Below are 21,904 nucleotides of genomic sequence, written 5' to 3' on the forward strand. Positions count from 1 at the left end.
GAATATTCTTACCGTCTCGCTATGCGTAACAACACATTTATCCGTATGTTACATTATTCACACCAGACCAGCAATGCCACTAATTGTTGGGTGTGTGGTCGACTCCCCCCTTTCCAGACACCGAAGGGAGTTCTGCCACTCTTTCCTTATCCATTCTCACATAATGGTTCGTGTGGAGCATGGTCCACGTTAACATCATCCTCAACAGATATGTCTTTTCTTAACAGTACATGTTTTCCAGACAAGCAAGGTTTCCCCCACAGAACAGGTTTAGATCTAGAAAATGAAGTATATAATTTAGGTAATTATTCGTCGAATTTTATGGTCCTGAATGTTCAGTCTGATACTACTCCAGACTTACCTGCTATTTCAGTACTACCTGTCAAAGGCGAATTATGTGTCCGTAGTTATGGTTCCATACATGTAGGTCATAGTGAATGTACTACTGTTATCCAGTATAGTGACAGTAGGAAATCTGTTTTCAAAGCTTCACGTCATTCCTATTTTATTTGTGGTCAAACCGCATATGTTCGTCTGCCCCTCGATTGGGAGGGAACCTGTTACATTGCCTTCCTACTGCCACCTGTTTTCCTAGCCCCATCTGATTATCACAGAAACACACATCTAGTACACATTAGACATAGAAGGGAGTCCCCAATTGTCGATTATACTGAAACTACTCTAGAACAATATACAGATTTCAATAAAGGTTTCTTTTTCTTTGTAGGACCTGTCCAGAATAGTAAACTAATCCGTAGGTTAACAAGAACCCTTGAAGCTGTAGTAAATGAGACTGCCTCTGCTCTGGGTAACCTAACCGAAGAACAATCTGCTATGAGATTTGTCGTTTTGCAAAATCGTCTCGTCCTTGACGTCATACTGGCCGATAGGGGCGGGGCCTGTAGAGTCATCGGATCTAGTTGCTGCATTTTCATTCCAAATAACGCGCCGTCTGTTTATTCAGCTATAACCAGACTCCATAAAATTGCCCATCTGTTACACCAAGACCCAGGCACCTGGACATGGTCCGGTTGGTTCTGGAATATAATTTCCGCATGGGGATGGAAAGTCCTGTCCTTTCTAGGTATTGCAGTAGCGATCATATTTAGCTGCTGCCTCTGTATACAATGTGGCCCTGCGATTTGCAGCATGTGTGCTACCTCTTGTATTCCTAGTCCCAAGCCCCGTTCTAAATCCCGTTCCAAGACAATTCGAGACGAGCAAATGATACTGTATGAAATGATAGATGGTATCATGAAAATTGATGTTTCCTGATGGAAACGTAGTGACAAGGAGGGAATGTGGAAAAGTAAATTTTGCCATGTTCTGTGTCCCTACGCCTCATCCATCATATGTTATGTGTGCATGACTAATATGCATATGTTATTCCCCATGTCTGATTAAAGACGCAATTACAGTTGTGTCCACCTCTAGTATGCTAGTTTCCAGTCCTCGTGAATACTACGAATATTAGGCCTAGGTAAAGTTATGTTGCCACGTTTCTCAGTGTGCACGTTATTCCATTGTAAAGTCCCCGTTTCCAGGCCTCAACAGGGCCTGGACCACAGATTCAGCTCCTGTCTCCTGAAGGCCTCGCTGAGGAGCGATACAGCCCCCACCTGTATCCTCGACCCTTCACTTACTTCCTGCCTCGCAGTGCCCGGTGCAGCTTGGCTCTGCCTCTGAGTCTGCCAAAAGTATGTTATAGTTCCAGTTATCAGTTCAGTCCTCCTCTTCTGCATTCCTAAGCTACTGAACTGCATCAATAGTTTCCGTCATTGTCTAGCCTTCTCGTCTCCATGTTAGAGAAATACTGTATTTAATGGTCATTTAATATTCTTCATCACGCACTACATGTAGAATAATGCATGGTCCAGTCTTAGAGTCAAGTTAGCTTTTCCCCTCATGACTTCTAGTTTATATCAACATGTTCCCTAAACATCAGATACCAGATAGGGTTTAGGTACATGTCGCTCCGACCCTCCAGACTCTAGTCTCTGCTCCTAGCACAGAGTTCGTAGCCCCCAGCTTCTCCTAGTAACACGTCATTGCCAGTTTTCGCGCACCATTAGGTTAGAGGTCCCGGCTCCTTAGGTAGCCCCCTCCTATGTTTCCGCCCATTCATGACATATTCTGTTACGTTTGCACCACATGTCTAAGTATACTCCCAGTTACACCTCTTTTTACTGTTATCTCTCGCGACTGCTACGCGTCACGCCTTCTGCTCCACCCACTGCTACGCCTACTGCAATGTAATGCTATGTGTTTGCGCTATGTATATAAGTCAATGTATTGTTATTAAAAGTTAGCGCGCTCATCCCAGACCCGGCCCCAGCAGCTGCTGGGTCATCCTATGCAGGTTGTCCTGATCCTGTCCTTATGCTGTAATAAACCTGCAGAAACTCCTACTACCTCGAATCTTGACTCTTATTTTATTGAGCTATCTGTTATTCATTCATTCATTCAAAAATAGATCCGGTATTATTTATTTATATACCACAGACCCCAAGCCTGGTACAACCAGGAGGTTGGTCATACCTCTGAAGTTTAGGCGTTTCCTTCTTACCTTGGCCCATGATATTCCCCTTGCAGGACACTTAGGCCAGAACAAAACGTGGGACAGGCTTGTTTCACACTTTCACTGGCCTCATATGTCAGAAAATGTCAAGGAGTTTTGTCGCTCCTGTGTCACTTGCCAAGCCAGTGGTAAGTCAGGTGGCACAACAAAGGCCCCCCTCATACCACTACCTGTGGTGGGGGTACCCTTTGAAAGAGTTGGAATAGATATTGTGGGTCCCATGGATCCTCAAACAGCATCTGGGAACAGATTTATACTGGTGGTAGTGGATCATGCCACCAGGTATCCAGAAGCTATTCCCCTGAGGACCACCACAGCACCTGTGGTGGCAAAAGCCCTAATTGCAGTTTTCTCAAGAGTGGGCTTCCCAAAGGAGGTGTTATCAGACAGAGGTACTAACTTCATGTCTAGCTATTTAAAAGCAACGTGGAAGGAATGTGGAGTAAACTACAAGTTTACCACACCCTATCACCCACAGTGCAATGGGCTTGTGGAGAGATTCAACAAGACCCTCAAGGGAATGATAAAAGGATTACCAGAGAAGCTCAGGCGGAAATGGGACATTCTTTTACCCTGCTTGCTCTTTGCTTACAGAGAGGTCCCACAGAAGGGGGTTGGCTACAGCCCTTTTGAACTTTTGTTTGGCCACCCTGTGAGGGGTCCACTATGTTTGGTGAAGGAAGGATGGGAGTTACCTCTCAAAAAGCCTAAGCTAGATGTGGTGGACTATGTACTTGGTCTCCGCTCCAGGATGGCTGAGTATATGGAGAGAGCATCCAAAAACCTGGAGGCCAGTCAAGAATTACAGAAAGCTTGGCATGACCAAAAGGCTGTTCTGGTTGAGTTCCAGGCAGGGCAGAAGGTGTGGGTGTTGGAGCCAGTGGCCCCAGCAGCACTCCAGGACAAATGGACTGGACCCTACCCTATCATTGAGAAAAAGGGAGAAGTCACCTACCTGGTTGACTTTGGAACCCCTAGGAGCCCCCACAGGGTGCTCCATGTGAATCGTTTGAAAGCATTTGTGGACAGGGAGGACATGAGCTTGCTCATGGCCACAGATGGGGAACAGGGGGAAGAGAGTGACCCTCTCCCAGACCTGCTTTCTCAGAACCCTGATGATGGTTCAGTTGATGGAGTAGCCTTGGCAGGCAGCCTCAGTGACCAGCAACAGATGGACTGCAGACAGGTTTTGCAAGCCCACAGACACTTGTTTTCACTCACACCCAGCCAGACTAACTGGTGCACCCATGAGGTGGACACTGGTGACAGTCTGCCTGTCAAGAATAAGATCTACAGGCAACCTGACCATGTCAGGGATTGTATCAAGGCTGAGGTGCAAAAGATGTTGGAGCTTGGAGTGATTGAGCCATCAGAGAGCCCATGGGCCAGCCCAGTAGTCCTTGTGCCAAAACCTCACACCCAAGATGGAAAGAGAGAAATGAGGTTTTGTGTGGACTACAGAGGTCTCAATGCTGTCACTAGGACAGATGCACATCCCATTCCAATAGCAGATGAGCTCATTGACAGATTGGCTTCTGCCAAGTTTCTGAGCACATTTGATTTGACAGCTGGCTACTGGCAAATCAGACTAGCTGAGGAGTCACAAGCCAAGACAGCATTCTCTACCCCCAGTGGACATTATCAGTTTGTGGTGATGCCCTTTGGTTTGAAGAATGCACCTGCCACCTTCCAAAGGTTGGTGAATCAAGTCCTTGCTGGGTTGGATGACTTTTGTGCAGCATATCTAGATGATATTGCTGTTTTTAGCTCCACCTGGGAGGATCACCTGATCCACCTGAAGAAGGTTCTGGAGGCCCTGCAAAAGGCAGGCCTGACTATCAAGGCTACCAAGGGCCAGATAGGGCAGAGTAAGGTTGTGTACCTGGGCCACCTAGTAGGTGGAGGTCAGGTTCAACCACTGGAGAGCAAAATCCAGACCATACAGGACTGGGCTCCTCCAGTTACCCAGACACAAGTCAGAGCCTTCTTGGGCCTGACTGGGTATTACAGAAAGTTTGTGAAAAACTATGGGTCCATTGTGTCACCATTAAATGACTTGACATCCAAGAAGATGCCAAAAAAGGTTCAGTGGACAGTTAGCTGTCAGAAGGCATTTGATGACCTGAAGAAAGCCATGTGCTCTGCACCTATCCTGAAGAGTCCTGACTACTCCAAACAGTTCATTGTACAGACAGATGCTTCTGAGTTGGGGGTGGGAGCTGTGCTTTCACAACTTAATCAAGATGGTCAAGACCAGCCCATTGCTTTTATTAGCAGAAGGCTGACCCCCAGGGAGAAACGTTGGTCAGCCATTGAGAGGGAGGCCTTTGCTGTGGTTTGGGCCCTGAAGAAGTTGAGGTCCTACTTGTTTGGAACTCACTTCCTAGTTCAGACAGACCATAAGCCCCTCTTGTGGCTCAATCAGATGAAGGGTGAAAATCCCAAACTGCTCAGGTGGTCCATTTCCTAACAGGGGATGGACTTTACAGTGGAGCACCGCCCAGGGACTGACCATGGTAATGCAGATGGTCTCTCCAGGTACTTCCACTTAGAACATGAAGACTTATCTGGTCAAGGTTAGTTTAATGTCCCTGCGTTGGGGGGGGGGGGGGGTTGTGTAGGAGAGTAGGGTCTGCTATCCTATGGTCACCCCAAATTTTTGCTTTTTGCTTCACTGGTTTTAGACTACTGAGGCTGTGGGCCTGCTAATCAGACCCCCAGCCTGCGGTTCTCTCTCTAAATTATTAATACATGTGCTATAGGTACATACCACAATTGGAAATGGACTCCTTGTCAGCCCCTGTACCATGCACTATAGGTGCTCAGAGCATAGGTGCCACCAAGGCCTACCAGGGGCTGCAGCATATCTTTTGCCACCCCTGGCTGGTTCTTAAATTGACACAACTGGCTGATCACTCAGCTGGGGCAAGGTGGTGTAATCACCCCTTGCTTAGATATAGTATACCTATATCTAAACCTATATCTGGACACATATAAACCTGTGAGCCACTCCTATGGAAGGCCTTATCAATCCTGGAGGCAGAGTGCGTGGTTTAATGTGAGATGGAGCTCTAGCATGAGCTGAGCCTGTCTGCAGCCGTCGGGAACAAATCCCTAAGCTGTTTCAGGATAATGCCATACCATATACGATTAAGTGCATTATAATCCTCGCGGTTATATAGCAACTCTGGTTTGGCTTTATCAAAACATGTCGTGTAAGGTGTCATACGATTTGGAATACTATCCCCTCGCCAGTTCTGGCGACGGGGATAGCATTCCACCCCTCTAGAGGGGTAAGACATGTTACTTTACTTAAATGCGGTTCATTTCTAAAAGGGCCTCAGATCCACAAAATGGATGCTTCTGCCACAGACACAAGTCTGACCCCCTGAAGCTGACCGAAACTCAGCCAAAGGGGCCTGGACAAAGGGTTTCCTGTCGCAGGGAGGTGTCACACCCCCCCAGACAGGAGATAGTGGATTGTAGCAGGGAGGTTTGAAAGAAACCAGACACTGCATGGGGAGCACAAGGCTGCCCCTTGCATAATCCGGCCAAACCGGTTCTGGGGCACTCCAGCCCTCGTGCCAGCGCGGCCTGGATCAAAGGAAGGGGGTGTATCCACCCACTTCCTGGGTCCCACCCATAGGAGGGGACCTAGAAGGTAATCCAGCCCCCTAGATTGGTATAAGAATGGGAGCAGTGCCAAAGCACTTCAGATTATACTGATGAAACATAAGAAACGAAACTCTGGACCCTTCGACATCCTACTCAACGTAGAAGACTGAAGAATCCCCCTTGTGGTCAAGGAGTGACCACCCTGTGCAAACAGGCACCATCCAGCCCTCGACGTCTGCTTTGTTGCAGTTCCCGCCGGAACTAGAGCGACAGAGATCAAGCTTGCCTGCCTTCTAACAGCCCGATCCACAGTCCCTGCAGAGCTGAGACCCGTGGAGGCGACCGGAAGCGTGGGGCACGCCATCTTGGAAAGACCACGAGACGCTGACCGTGCAGCCCACGAGTGACCCTCGAAGCTGTACAACGGGGTTTGAGAAGCCCCAACCCTGAGCCACTCTTGCACCGAAGTTCAGCCCTCCACACTCGACGAGTGCTGCGTGGGGCCCTTCTGCTTCTTTTGGCTCAACGCGTTGGTCCGGTCACTTGCCAGCTGGCTTGTGGGCCCTGTGCCGACGAAACTTGAAATTCGACTTGTGATTCTGGTTGCTCCAGATTTGCACCAGCTCCCCTGAAAAGGAGCCCCCACTCTGACCTTCCTGGCCCGAGTGAGAAGCAATCTTCCAGTTCCGCGTGGATTGCTTTTGCCAAGTGTTGTTTGCTCCAATCTTGAAGCCGACAGCGCCGACGGCGAGAGCCTGTGTGGGACAGATCGTGACCCGCTCCTGGACGTCGTAGATGCCCCAGAGTCCACGTGACAGCGGAGAGAAGCTACAAGACAACCACCTGATTGCGCCTGACATTGCCTGGTTCCATCCTGGTTCCCCCCGGTCACTGCTGAGTGACCCAGACTCTGTCCCCTCTGCTTTCAGGTACTTTTCGACTTGAGTCCACCCTTGGACTCCACCGGACACTTCTCCTTCACCTCGCCTGCAGCCCTTTCAGCTTCAAGCACCAAGAACCTGCGTGACGAAACCCGACTCAACTTCGACCCTGTGTACCCACTTCCTGTGGGTGAGGTAACATTGCAATGCCGGTGTTCCCACACTGGTACACACCTCTAGGGTCTGTGTCTTAAGTTTTGTTCCTCTAGGTTCAGCGGAAGTGTCCTTAAACTCTATTTGTGTAACTTTTACGCACCATTGACTTAACATTGATGCATGCTTGTGCTTTCAGCACTGCACCCGAATCCCGCGGGCTTTTCCCGACTTCAGCATTGCTTGTCCCGACTGCTCACAGCGATTCCCTAGGCCCTAGGCCTAACCACTGATCGAATGGTCTCTCTTATACCATTTTTTTAGTATATGGTTTGAGTGGCCCCTTGGCCTTATCCAAAATTGTGCAACTTTGTATGTTATACTGTGCTTTTGATTTAACGCTTGTGCCCCTTTATTCATAAAGAATACTGGGGATTGTTTTTTAGTAATAAATACATATATTTTTATAATATATACTTGTGTGGTGTCCTTTCATTTGATATTACAGGATTGTATGTGGTAAAACAGCTCGCTTAACACGGCCTCTTAAGTTAAGCCTTTAAGGCTGCTTAGTCCATGCTACCCCTAGGATAGCTTGTCTAATAAGGTTGACTTACAACCAGACACCATAAGGGTTGTTTGGACTGATACAAGGTGGTTCCAGAATTGGAAACATCATATATCAGGCCAACTTCTCACACAATGCTATTAAGCTCCAAGTAGACGCCACGTGTGACTCCATGAACCTGATCTATGCTTTGAAATGCCCCTGCGGCAAACTATATGTAGGTAAGACGGAGCGCAAAATAAAGACACGCATGAACGAACACAAATCTAACATACGTCTGAAATATGAGAAATCTAATATTGCCATGCACTTCTTGGAATCTCGCCACACCATCGCACAACTTCAATTCATAGTCTTGGAAACCATCACCAAAACTGAAGGAACTGACAACCGCAAGTTACTTCTCAAAAGAGAACTTGAATGGATGTATCGCTTACAGACTCTTAAACCACATGGTCTTAATGATCGGACTGAATACAGTTGTTATTTGTAAATAGTTGCCTTAGTAAGGTCCTGCTTTGCTCTTTATTGCCCATTTTTTGCCTTTTATTTTTCATCTTGCATCTTATATACCCATGTTCACCCCGTTTCCTTTTACCTTTTCCCAGCTCCTGCTGTCCTCTGTTTACTTTTTTCATTTACCATTCCAACATGGCCCCTCAGTCCCTTTCCAGTCCCTTTTTAGTTTTTTAGCCACAGCACACTAGTCCGCTCTTCATTTTTATTGCTACCTTTCTTTACTCACTCCCCCACCCGCGCCAGCATCTCCGCAGCGTAGAGGATTTTCCCAGCACCTTTTGAGTAGCGGACCCCGCTACGTCTGACATGAAGTAAGTCTCTATCTAGCAATGGCCAGCCTTTTGCGCCGCACACGCGTAAGCATTTAAACCGCCTGGGTTTAGTTTTGTTTTTCCCTCACGCGATTTAAACCCCACACACGTCCCATTCGTTCCCCGGGACTCCCGCATCCCCCACCAGCTCCCTAGTTCACTTCACGGCCCAGTTCCCGTTCATTATCATTAAGTACACAGATAGCACACGCCTCCATTGATCGGCACTTAAATGAGTATTTTTCCGCGTTGCTCGCAACCCTCATTCTGACCCCGACCTGTCTTCCTTTCAGCACTCCGTGACAAAGGGCCCCCAGCCCGAAATGCATAGGAGGAGTTCGCATTTATTTTCTACCCTAAAGGGACCATAAAATACGCTGGATTGATATGCTGTTAATATCATTGAAAAAATTACTATGAAAACTACTGAACAATAAATAATATTTGAACAACAACTTTTGTAATCATTCGATGATCACCCACGGAGTGCCTCACCTGGGGATGTATTAGCATCTACATGCGTACACTACCATTTTCTGTTGTGACACTGGCCTCATCTTAAGGAACAACTACTTCAGTAAGTGAAAGAGAATATACTGGCAGGGGATCGATTTGGTATGTAAAAAGAGGAGGTGTTAGCAACATACCACTTCTTATGTTATTCGACATGGTTGTAGAATTGAAGCTAGGCCTTACCTCACTAGCCGCACGCTGACCAGCCATCACTGCCCAGGGTAAAGTACTGTCTGCCCTCCGCTTCTTGCCAATGAGACCAGGTGCCATATTACAAGTCAGCCTCTCTTGGTGATTGCACTGGACACTAGATGAGCACAGCAGTACATCACCATGCCAGAAGTCCCTGCAAGGCAGGCAACAAGTGGCGCATCATTTCTATACTGCTGCCAATTTCCCCACGGGTCCTAAAAGTTATGGAGTGCACATATGTGGCACAGCGACCATCACTGGCAGTCCATCAACGTGCAGTCTGCTTCACTCAGATCCACACTGCATTCCATGGTTTAAGACATGATAACTTCCACCAGTTTAAGATCCCACATCATTTGATAGTTGGAGATTACTTTGACATGCTAGTCGGGAAAAGGTAAGTCACACTGGCACTGCATGTGCATCTTTGACATGACATCCTGGTGACTATCACTCATGACAACCCCTTTCACAATAGACCCACTGATGGAAACTCTAACCGCATGCCTGAATGCAATGACTCAATTATTGAGTGGGTAACAACCATAACGCAATTTCATATCTGTATTACAGGTGATGCTGCATATGGCTGCTTTAATCATCTTGTTGCCTAGTTCTAATGTCCAGTTACTGTCTTTGAACAGTGGTATAACTACGCAGTCACGTGGACCGGAGGCATCATAGAATGCATATTTGACATCCTGAAATTGCACCTCAGTTGACTTGACCGGTCAGGTGGAGATACTGTTGTAGTGCTCAGACGAAGCATTATACAAGATAATCCTAGCCTGTTGTGTTTGTAAAATATCATTGCAATGGACTTACACGTAGACCCACACTCTGTACTATGGCTCCAACCAGGGTCCCAGGTGGGACAGTGCCAAAAGGCGAGGGTCTGTGTGTACAAGACCAACTGGTGGCATCACACTTCACCTGAGCTGTAAAGCTTGATGTTGCATCACATTGACAGGACAATGTTAAGATAGAGCTGAAAGGTTAACCATGTCATTGTCTGCACCTAACATCCTAAGATACCAATGTTTACCACATCATGGTGCAGCACTCAAAACACGACCATTCTGAATACACAATAGATAACACCACATCTCACTGACCTAGAAAGGAGCAATAGTTATGTAGCACTTACAAAGTACACTTCTATGCTGATTTTATACATTAACCTGTGTGTTCCTCTGTAGGAGCAACACAGATCGCAGATGAAACTGATTCCCAATCCCCCTCTCAAATCACCGCTACTCGGTGAGCGTCACCCTGAGCCCCAGTGTTTTTTCTAGACCGATTCCAGCCACTAATTTCTCGAGCTCTGCGTGAATTGTACCTGCCACCTCCCCATTGCCCACAACTTCTCGAAGTGGTGCTCAACTTTCCTCTTTCGTAGACTGAAAGGGAAATGTAAGTGTTAGTCCAACATCGCCAAAGTCGTAATCAGGACCTAAGTGATTTGGAATGGAATGGAATGGAATGGAATGGAAAGAGGATTTATATAGCGCGATGGCTACCCGAGGGCATCCCAGCGCTGCACAGGAGTGTGGGTTGAACAAGAGAGGCTAGATTCTGTGGAGCTGACAGAAGATTTAGATCAAGGTTTTGTTGAAAAGCCATGTTTTAAGAAGCTTTCGGAAAATGAGTAGATTGGATTCTGATCTGATTGATAGGGGAAGAGAGTTCCAGGTCTTGGCTAGATTGTAGGAAAGCGAGCGGCCTCCGCATCTAGCTCTTCTGATGCGAGGTACGGAGGTGAGGTGGGAGGTTGCGGATCTGAGGGAGCGAGAGGGATGATAGGCTTTCACCGAGAGGCGATTGATGGAGGGGCCTGTTCCCCAGTAAGAGCGATGTGCAATGCACATGCTCTTGAATTCGATTCTGGCTCTTACAGGGAGCCAGTGGAGGTCCTTCAATCTGGCTTTAACTGAGGTTCGACGAGGAATGTCCAGAAGGATTTTTGCCGCACAGTTCTGAATAATTTGAAGTTTGTTGAGTGTGGACTGCGGAGCCCCAGGGTATAGGGCGTTACCGCAGTCGAGACGGGAAAGAATTAGTCCCTGGACCATAATCCGTCTCGAGTGGACCAGGAGAAGAGGAAGAATCTTTCGAAGTAGTCTCATCAACCCGAAGCAGGTGGCGGCAAGCTTGGTTGCTTGGTGGTTGAAGGTAAGAGTTTGGTCAAGCCAGACACCAAGACTCTTGATTTGTTTTTTGGGTTGCGGGGGGCTGCCTAAACATGGGGGCCAGATGGAGTCGATGGAATGCATGATGTTATTTCCAAGGAGCATTACCTCTGTTTTGTCCCCGTTAAGTTTTAAACAGGAGCCTGACATCCAGGCAGCAACGGCTTCCAAGCATTTGTGTAAACTATGGTGAGAGTTAAGGGGAGGATCCAGTGCTACCACTAGCTGTGTGTCGTCCGCACAGGTGACGATTTTCACCCCGAAGGGGCGGACGACATCAGCTAGGGGGCTAAGGTAAACATTAAAAAGGGTGGGACTCAGAGAAGAGCCCTGAGGCACTCCGCAATTAAGAGGTTTACTGGAGGAGGTGAAATCCCTCTCGAATACTTGGAAGGATCTATCTGTGAGAAAGGATCTTATCCAGGTAAGTGCTGTTCCTGACATTCCTATCATACCAAGGCGGTGGAGTAGAATGTTATGATTTACAGTGTCGAAGGCGGCACTTAGATCAAGTAGACGATGGCCGTAGACCCGCCACCGTCCAGGATCCTTCTTGCCTCCTCCGTCACTGCAATCAGAGCGGTCTCCGTTCCATGACAGGGCCTAAAGGCCGTCTGGGAAGGGTCCAGTATGTTATTGGATTCCAGGAAGTCAGTGAGAACAGAATTAACATGTTTCTCAAGAAGTTTACTGAGCCAGGGTAGGAGGGAGATAGGTCAGTAATTAGAAGGGTTGGATTGGTCAAGGCTAGGCTTTTTTAGTAGAGCCTTGACCCTTGCTCTTTTCCATAGGGGCGGGACGATGCCAGTGTTGAGAGAAGAGTTGAGCAGGTCTTGAATGGTAGGGGAGATCTGACTGGATATCGGGGTAAGGACCCTGGGGGGAGCTGGATCAGTGGGTGATCCAGATTTGACCTGTCCCATGATTTTTTCTAGGTTAGTTAGGTCTAGTGGCGGCAGGCTATTGAGAACATTAGGTGGGACTGTCGTGGGACCTGTGTTAGTAGAGTCTATAGACGAGGTGGCGGAGTGAGGGAAGAATGAGTTAATGACTTCTATTTTATGGTGAAAGAACTCCGCTATTTCCTCACAGTGGGTCTGGGTATTGTTATGGCCTTTTGAGGTCTCGGGGAGTTGCAGAAGCGATTTAGCTATCCGATATATCTCCCTGGGTTTAGATGCTGCCTTATCTATCTGCTGTTCGTAGTATTTGGCCTGCGCTAGTTGGATGTCTGCTTTGTAATTTTTAATGGCTGCTCTATAGCTTTGTCTGCTGGGAGGTAATCGAGGCGCCATTTCCTCTCGATTCGTTTGCAGGCACGTTTGGCCTCCCGTAGATTGGTCGAATACCATGGGGCTGTTGGGTTGCCCCGTTTGGGAAGGATACTTTTTAGTGGGAGTACAAGATCTACAGAGCTGGTGATCCATCTATTGTAGTTCTCATTGCCCTGAATGGGGTTAGAAGTATTAGGGGGTTTGGAGTTTTGTAAAAAATCCTGCCACTCAGGTAGGGGGATTTTTGACCAGTTACGTGATAGCTGGATAGTAGGGGCTTTAGGAAGGGGATGGTGGGGAAGGGTCCAAGTGAATGGAATAAGAAAGTGATCGGACCAGGGAAGGGGAGAAGGATTTTCCACGTGAAGGTCGGGCAGTTACTGAAGATGGGGTCTTGGAGATGGCCTTTTAGATGAGTAGGCCCAGGGACATGTTGATTTATTTATTTATTTAGTAGTTTGTAGAGCGCACAGCTACCTCCAACGGAGTTGTCCCGGCGCTGAAGATGTACCCTCTACAAGGGGTAGAGGGAGAATGCTGCGATTGGAATTTTTTTTAGATAGGGGAGAAGAGCCAGGTCTTGAGTTTTTTTCAGAAGAGAGGTTCCGATGTCAAGAATCTTAATTCAATGGGCAGTTGATTCCATAGTTTGGAGGTGGTCACTGCAAAGCCTCTTCCACCCGTATGGGCCAGGCGAAAGCGGGGGCAGGTCATAAGGCAGAGGTGGTTGGATCTGAGGTTCCGGGAGGCTTGTGAGTGTTTGATTCTATGGCGCAGGTAAAGAGGACCTCGATCATTCATCGCTCTGAAGGCCAGGATAAGGGCTTTGAATTGGATGCGGCGTCTTACTGGGAGCCAGTGAAGCTTGATCAGATGTGGGGTGATAGAGTGGCGAAATGGGATGTTGCAAATCAACCTGGCCGCTGCGTTCTGTACTCTCTGAAGTTGGTTAATGAGATAAGCCGGGGCACCTGCGTATAGACTATTTGCGTAATCCAAGTGAGCTGTGATGAGAGAGTGGACAACTGTTTTTCGGGAGTCGGATGGAAGGTAGGGAATAATTTTTTTTATCATGCGTAGTTTGCCAAAGCACGCTGAAGTAACTTTATTAATTTGCGTCTTACTGGAGAGGGCAGTGTCGAATTGGACGCCAAGCTTACGGGTCCAATTCAGTTGGCCACCAAAGGGTGGAGGGGATAGGTGATTTTTGATTAAAGAATAGGACCTCGGTCTTGTCCGTGTTCAGTTTTAAGTTGTTAGCTGACATCCAGGAGGCAATGTTCATCATGCATTGGCGAAATTTGTGGAAAGATTTTTTGGAGTGGTCTTTGAAGGAGAACACCAATTGGGTGTCGTCGGCGTAGAAGGTTGCTTTGACGCCCCAAAGTTCAATTACTTTGGCCAGGGGTTTTAAATAGACGTTGAATAAGAGTGGGCTGAGAGCAGAACCCTGCGGCACGCCCCAGATCAGAGGTTTCTTGGCGGAGAGGAAGGAGCCCAGCATCACCTGTTGGAATCTGTTGGTGAGGAAGGATTTAATCCAGGTGAGGGGAATTCCGCTTATTCCGACCTCTTGTAAGCGGGATAGAAGAGTGTCGTGGGAGATGGTGTCGAATGCAGCGGATAGGTCGAGGAGAACCAGCATGGCCTCCTCTCCCCTGTCCGTGCATTCTCAAATTGATTCCGAGGCCTCAAGAAGAGCTGACTCTGTACTAAAGCCAGGTCTGAATCCCGATTGACTATCATGAAACAGGAGGTTGGATTCGAGGTAATGGGATAGTTGCTCTTGGACTACCTTTTCAAGAACCTTAGCGGGATTGGGTAGGAGTGAAATTGGCCTGTAGTTGCTAAGGCAGGCAGGGTCAATGCCAGCTTTTTTTTAAATTGGTATAAGCATGGCGTGTTTCCAGGCGGAAGGGACCGTACCTGAGCGTAGGGAAGAGTTCCAAATTTCGAGAAGGGTGTAGTTCAAGAGCATTTAGGTTGGAGGATAGTTCTCTGGCGATGGGGTCGCTCGGGTCATCCAGATGGATGTTGAGGTCACCCAGGATTGTGAAATTGGCAGAGCGAAGTGCAAGATTGGCAGCTATTGAAGCGAGATTGGAGAGGAACTGGCCTTGTGACCCTGGCGGGCGGTATATGAGCATACCAGAAAAGGTATGAGAGGGACTAAGTTTTATAAAGAAAGGAAGACATTCACTGTCTGGGAGATGTAAGGGGGTGCTGGTGACTTCGTATTCTGCTTTATAGATTACAGCTAGGCCACCGCCAATTCCTTTTTTACGGTCAAGGCGGAGTATTTGGTATCCAGATGGAAGTGCTTGTACCAGACCAGGTTCTGAGTGTTCCTGTAACCACGTCTCTGTCACAAAAAAGATGTCTGGGCTTATTTCCTCTAACATAAGGGAGATTTCCATGGCGTGTTTGGGAAGCGAGCGGCAATTAAGCAGAAGCATAGAGAATGTTGGGGGCTTCATTGTGGCATGGGGTAGAAGATGAAAGCCACACTGTTTACAGGCGGAATATTTTATAGCTGGGTCCCATGCGTGTAGGCAGGGTAACTCAGCTGCCTGGTTAAGTTGACGCAGGGATTGAGATTTATAGGTAATGGTATGGACTGCTGGCTGTGCAGGGGGGGTGGCCCCTGGCCTCGGTCGGTCGCGGACGAGCGCAGACGGGCTTACCTTTGGCGCGCAAACGTCACGCCCGCTGCGCTCGTCCGCTGCGCTTCCAGAATATACACACGGTTTATACTAGTGTAGGATGGAGCGGGGGGGGCGTAGCCTCCTAAAGGGGCGTGGCCTCCGGGCTTGACGTGATGGCGCCAAGGAGTGTTGGGGTAGAGTGCCGCGTCAGCGCTGATTCCGCTGCCTCGGACGACTTGCTACCAGTGGGGGTAAGTGAGTTACAAACACAGATAATGGTGACAATAAGTTTTAAAATATGGCTCGCTCCCTGCTTCCGCCTCAAGAGCACAACACAGACAATGATTTCCAGGCGCCCACAATCGGCGTCTATAAGTAAGGTCGGCGGGGGCGTTGCCTCCTAAAGGGGCGTGGCCTCCGGGCTTGGCGTGATGGCGCCAAGGAGTGTTGGGGTAGAGTGCCGCGTCAGCGCTGATTCCGCTGCCTCGGACGACTTGCTACTAGTGGGGGTAAGTGAGTTAAAAACACAGATAATGGTGACAATAAGTTTTAAAATATGGCTCGCTCCCGGCTTCCGCCTCAAGAGCACAACACACACAATGATTTCCAGGCGCCCGCAATCGGCGTCTATAAGTAAGGTCGGCGGGGGGCGTGGCCTCCTAAAGGGGCGTGGCCTCCGGGCTTGGCGTGATGGCGCCAAGGAGTGTTGGGGTAGAGTGCCGCATCAGCGCTGATTCCGCTGCCTCGGACGACTTGCTACCAGTGGGGGTAAGTGAGTTAAAAACACAGATAATGGTGACAATATGTTTTAAAATATGGCTCGCTCCCGGCTTCCGCCTCAAGAGCACAACACACACAATGATTTCCAGGCGCCCACAATCTGCGTCTATAAGTAAGGTCGGTGGGGGGCGTGGCCTCCTAAAGGGGGGTGGCCTCCAGGCTTGGCGTGATGGCGCCAAGGAGTGTTGGGGTAGAGTGCCGCATCAGCGCTGATTCCGCTGCCTCGGACGACTTGCTACCAGTGGGGGTAAGTGAGTTAAAAACACAGATAATGGTGACAATAAGTTTTAAAATATGGCTCGCTCCCGGCTTCCGCCTCAAGAGCACAACACACACAATGATTTCCAGGCGCCCACAATCGGCGTCTATAAGTAAGGTCGGCGGGGGGCGTGGCCTCCTAAAGGGGCGTGGCCTCCGGGATTGGCGTGATGGCGCCAAGGAGTGTTGGGGTAGAGTGCCGCGTCAGCGCTGATTCCGCTGCCTCGGACGACTTGCTACCAGTGGGGGTAAGTGAGTTAAAAACACAGATAATGGTGACAATAAGTTTTAAAATATGGCTCGCTCCCGGCTTCCGCCTCAAGAGCACAACACACACAATGATTTCCAGGCGCCCACAATCGGCGTCTATAAGTAAGGTCGGCGGGGGCGTGGCCTCCTAAAGGGGCGTGGCCTCCGGGCTTGGCGTGATGGCGCCAAGGAGTGTTGGGGTAGAGTGCCGCGTCAGCGCTGATTCCGCTGCCTCAGATGACTTGCTACCAGTGGGGGTAAGTGAGTTAAAAACACAGATAATGGTGACAATAAGTTTTAAAATATGGCTCGCTCCTGGCTTCCGCCTCAAGAGCACAACACACACAATGATTTCCAGGCGCCCAAAATCGGCGTCTATAAGTAAGGTCGGCGGGGGCGTGGCCTCCGGGCTTGGCGTGATGGCGCCAAGGAGTGTTGGGGTAGAGTGCCGCGTCAGAGCTGATTCCGCTGCCTCGGACGACTTGCTACCAGTGGGGGTAAGGGAGTTAAAAACACAGATAATGGTGACAATAAGTTTTAAAATATGGCTCGCTCCCGGCTTCCGCCTCAAAAGCACAACACACACAATGATTTCCAGGTGCCCACAATCGGCGTCTATAAGTAAGGTCGGCAGGGGCGTGGCCTCCTAAAGGGGCGTGGCCTCCGGGCTTGGCGTGATGGCGCCAAGGAGTGTTGGGGTAGAGTGCCGCGTCAGCGCTGATTCCGCTGCCTCGGACGACTTGCTACCAGTGGGGGTAAGTGAGTTAAAAACACAGATAATGGTGACAATAAGTTTAAAATATGGCTCGCTCCCGGCTTCCGCCTCAAGAGCACAACACACACAATGATTTCCAGGCGCCCACAATCGGCGTCTATAAGTAAGGTCGGCGGGGGGCATGGCCTCCTAAAGGGGCGTGGCCTCCGGGTTTGGCGTGATGGCGCCAAGGAATGTTGGGGTAGAGTGCCACGTCAGCGCTGATTCCGCTGCCTCGGACGACTTGCTACCAGTGGGGGTAAGTGAGTTAAAAACACAGATAATGGTGACAATAAGTTTTAAAATATGGCTCGCTCCCGGCTTCCGCCTCAAGAGCACAACACACACAATGATTTCCAGGCGCCCACAATCGGCGTCTATAAGTAAGGTCGGCGGGGGCGTGGCCTCCGGGCTTGGCGTGATGGCGCCAAGGAGTGTTGGGGTAGAGTGCCGCGTCAGCGCTGATTCCGCTGCCTCGGACGACTTGCTACCAGTGGGGCTAAGTGAGTTAAAAACACAGATAATGGTGACAATAAGTTTTAAAATATGGCTCGCTCCCGGCTTCCGCCTCAAGAGCACAACACACACAATGATTTCCAGGTGCCCACAATCGGCGTCTATAAGTAAGGTCGGCGGGGGGCGTGGCCTCCTAAAGGGGCGTGGCCTCCGGGCTTGGCGTGATGGCGCCAAGGAGTGTTGGGGTAGAGTGCCGCGTCAGCGCTGATTCCGCTGCCTCGGACGACTTGCTACCAGTGGGGGTAAGGGAGTTAAAAACACAGATAATGGTGACAATAAGTTTTAAAATATGGCTCGCTCCCGGCTTCCGCCTCAAGAGCACAACACACACAATGATTTCCAGGCGCCCACAATCGGCGTCTATAAGTAAGGTCGGCGGGGGGCGTGGCCTCCTAAAGGGGCATGGCCTCCGGGCTTGGCGTGATGGCGCCAAGGAGTGGTGGGGTAGAGTGCCGCGTCAGCGCTGATTCCGCTGCCTCGGACGACTTGCTACCAGTGGGGGTAAGTGAGTTAAAAACACATATAATGGTGACAATAAGTTTTAAAATATGGCTCGCTCCCGGCTTCTGCCTCAAGAGCACAACACACACAATGATTTCCAGGCACCCACAATCGGCGTCTATAAGTAAGGTCGGCGGGGGGCGTGGCCTCCTAAAGGGGCGTGGCCTCCGGGCTTGGCGTGATGGCGCCAAGGAGTGTTGGGGTAGAGTGCCGCGTCAGCGCTGATTCCGCTGCCTCGGACGACTTGCTACCAGTGGGGGTAAGTAAGTTAAAAACACAGATAATGGTGACAATAAGTTTTAAAATATGGCTCGCTCCCGGCTTCCGCCTCAAGAGCACAACACACACAATGATTTCCAGGTGCCCACAATCGGCGTCTATAAGTAAGGTCGGCGGGGGGCGTGGCCTCCTGAAGGGGCGTGGCCTCCGGGATTGGCGTGATGGCGCCAGGAGTGTTGGGGTAGAGTGCCGCGTCAGCGCTGATTCCGCTGCCTCGGACGACTTGCTACCAGTGGGGGTAAGTGAGTTAAAAACACAGATAATGGTGACAATACGTTTTAAAATATGGCTCGCTCCCGGCTTCCGCCTCAAGAGCACAACACACACAATGATTTCCAGGCGCCCACAATCGGCGTCTATAAGTAAGGTTGGCGGGGGGCGTGGCCTCCTAAAGGGGCGTGGCCTCCGGGCTTGGCGTGATGGCGCCAAGGAGTGTTGGGGTAGAGTGCCGCGTCAGCGCTGATTCCGCTGCCTCGGACGACTTGCTACCAGTGGGGGTAAGTGAGTTAAAAACAAAGATAATGGTGACAATAAGTATTAAAATATGGCTCGCTCCCGGCTTCCGCCTCAAGAGCACAACACACACAATGATTTCCAGGCGCCCACAATCGGCGTCTATAAGTAAGGTCGGCGGGGGGGCGTGGCCTCCTAAAGGGGCGTGGCCTCCGGGCTTGGCGTGATGGCGCCAAGGAGTGTTGGGGTAGAGTGCCGCGCCAGCGCTGATTCCGCTGCCTCGGACGACTTGCTACCAGTGGGGGTAAGCGAGTTAAAAACACAGATAATGGTGACAATAAGTTTTAAAATATGGCTCGCTCCCGGCTTCCGCCTCAAGAGCACAACACACACAATGATTTCCAGGCGCCCACAATCTGCGTCTATAAGTAAGGTCGGTGGGGGGCGTGGCCTCCTAAAGGGGCATGGCCTCCGGGCTTGGCGTGATGGCGCCAAGGAGTGTTGGGGTAGAGTGCCGCGTCAGCGCTGATTCCGCTGCCTCGGACGACTTGCTACCAGTGGGGGTAAGTGAGTTAAAAACACAGATAATGGTGACAATAAGTTTTAAAATATGGCTCGCTCCCGGCTTCCGCCTCAAGAGCACAACACACACAATGATTTCCAGGCGCCCACAATCGGCGTCTATAAGTAAGGTCGGCGGGGGGCGTGGCCTCCTAAAGGGGCGTGGCCTCCGGGCTTGGCGTGATGGCGCCAAGGAGTGTTGGGGGTAGAGTGCCGCGTCAGCGCTGATTCCGCTGCCTCGGACGACTTGCTACCAGTGGGGGTAAGTGAGTTAAAACACAGATAATGGTGACAATAAGTTTTAAAATATGGCTCGCTCCCGGCTTCCGCCTCAAGAGCACAACACACACAATGATTTCCAGGCGCCCACAATCGGCGTCTATAAGTAAGGTCGGCGGGGGGCGTGGCCTCCTAAAGGGGCGTGGCCTCCGGGCTTGGCGTGATGGCGCCAAGGAGTGTTGGGGTAGAGTGCCGCGTCAGCGCTGATTCCGCTGCCTCGGACGACTTGCTACCAGTGGGGGTAAGTGAGTTAAAAACACAGATAATGGTGACAATAAGTTTTAAAATATGGCTCGCTCCCGGCTTCCGCCTCAAGAGCACAACACACACAATGATTTCCAGAATCAGAATGACCAGAATCACATGATGTTCAGCCAATGCCGGGACACAAACTTGGTTCTCCATTTCCAAAGTCGACAGCTCTGGATGTTATGCCACATATCCCTTGAGGTACTGGGTTTTTAAGAACCGGCACAGAACCGGTAACCCAGCGGTGTCAGGGGATCAACACCCAGAGACCTCGGGTTCTTCCTGATTCAGACCTACAGAAACTCAGAGTCTTCTAGGTGAAGTCAAAGATTAGTTTATTGGCTGCAACCAAGGTAACAGGGTCCTAGAAGTACAATACGGGTATATTCTCAGGAGACTGCACACTTTCACGAAGTCAGGCTTCTCTCTTTATACATAATATTCGGCCTTGGGCAAACATTCTTCGAATTCGTGGTATGTCATTTATAGTTACTGGTTACAAAAGAAAAGCAGAGTCATGATGACATGTACATATTTCACGTCGTGCTGCCCATAACAAATCATCCGGCAAGGCCCAACATTTCATCAGATATCGCTGGACCCCCAATAAAAACGGTCACCTCCCCATCATAAAGTAAGTGAAGCAAAGGAGTGGAGAAAAGATGTGAGCGAGATATGGCAGGTGTGCGCGCTGAAATGGTTTTATGGCTGGTTGAGCCTAGATGCTATCTTGCTCGGCCACTGGGAGGGAACTGACCTAACGAGTTCGGCCTGGGGCAATGGTTCTAACTTGTACTGAGGTCAGGAAGAAGTCGATTAAGAAGTATGTGTCCTTGTGGAATCAAATTCAACTGGATTAAGGCCTATGTAGAGGGCAACATATAAATGGGAGCCAAGAGTTCAGAAGGTAAATGACGATTTCGAGGTGAAATCGTCACTCGAACACACCGAAAATTCATGTACATGATGTACTCGTCATTCTCGGTCTTTTGATACCAAATTCGTCATATTCAACGAACTTTTATTTCTCGAGTCCAGAACTATTATACGAATCCAGATTTTCAGAACCTCAAACCCTCCTTTTGCCCTTACATAGGCAATTAATCTATCCTCTTGTTAGTCTAAGTCCAGATCTATATTCCTAAAGTCATTGAGATGTTGCTGTAACATCATTCTAGTACTTAGTTCATCTCTCGACACAGGCTTCCTTACACATGATGTAACACAGAGGCCACATATTGCAGGAGCACACTGTATGCATAGACAGAACAGGAAAAGAATGGCTAAGACCATCACAATGACCATCAGAATTTTCCATCCCCAGGCAGATATCAGTTCCCAGAACCATCCCATTAATGACCAATCTCCTTTATCCACATGGATAGATTCAGAAATCTTATGTAATTTGAAGATGGCCCTGTACACGGTTGGAGCATTATCTGGGATGAAAATGCAACAACTAGACTGGATCAATTTGCATACTCCACCTCGGTCCGCAAGTATTACATCCAAAGCGACCCGGTTCTGAAGGGTCATAAGTCGATCCGACTGGAGCTCAGCAGTCAGGTTACTAAGGGCACCAGCAGT

Source organism: Lissotriton helveticus, chromosome 2_1, assembly GCF_964261635.1.
Source record: "Lissotriton helveticus chromosome 2_1, aLisHel1.1, whole genome shotgun sequence".
NCBI classification, from domain to species: Eukaryota; Metazoa; Chordata; class Amphibia; order Caudata; family Salamandridae; genus Lissotriton; species Lissotriton helveticus.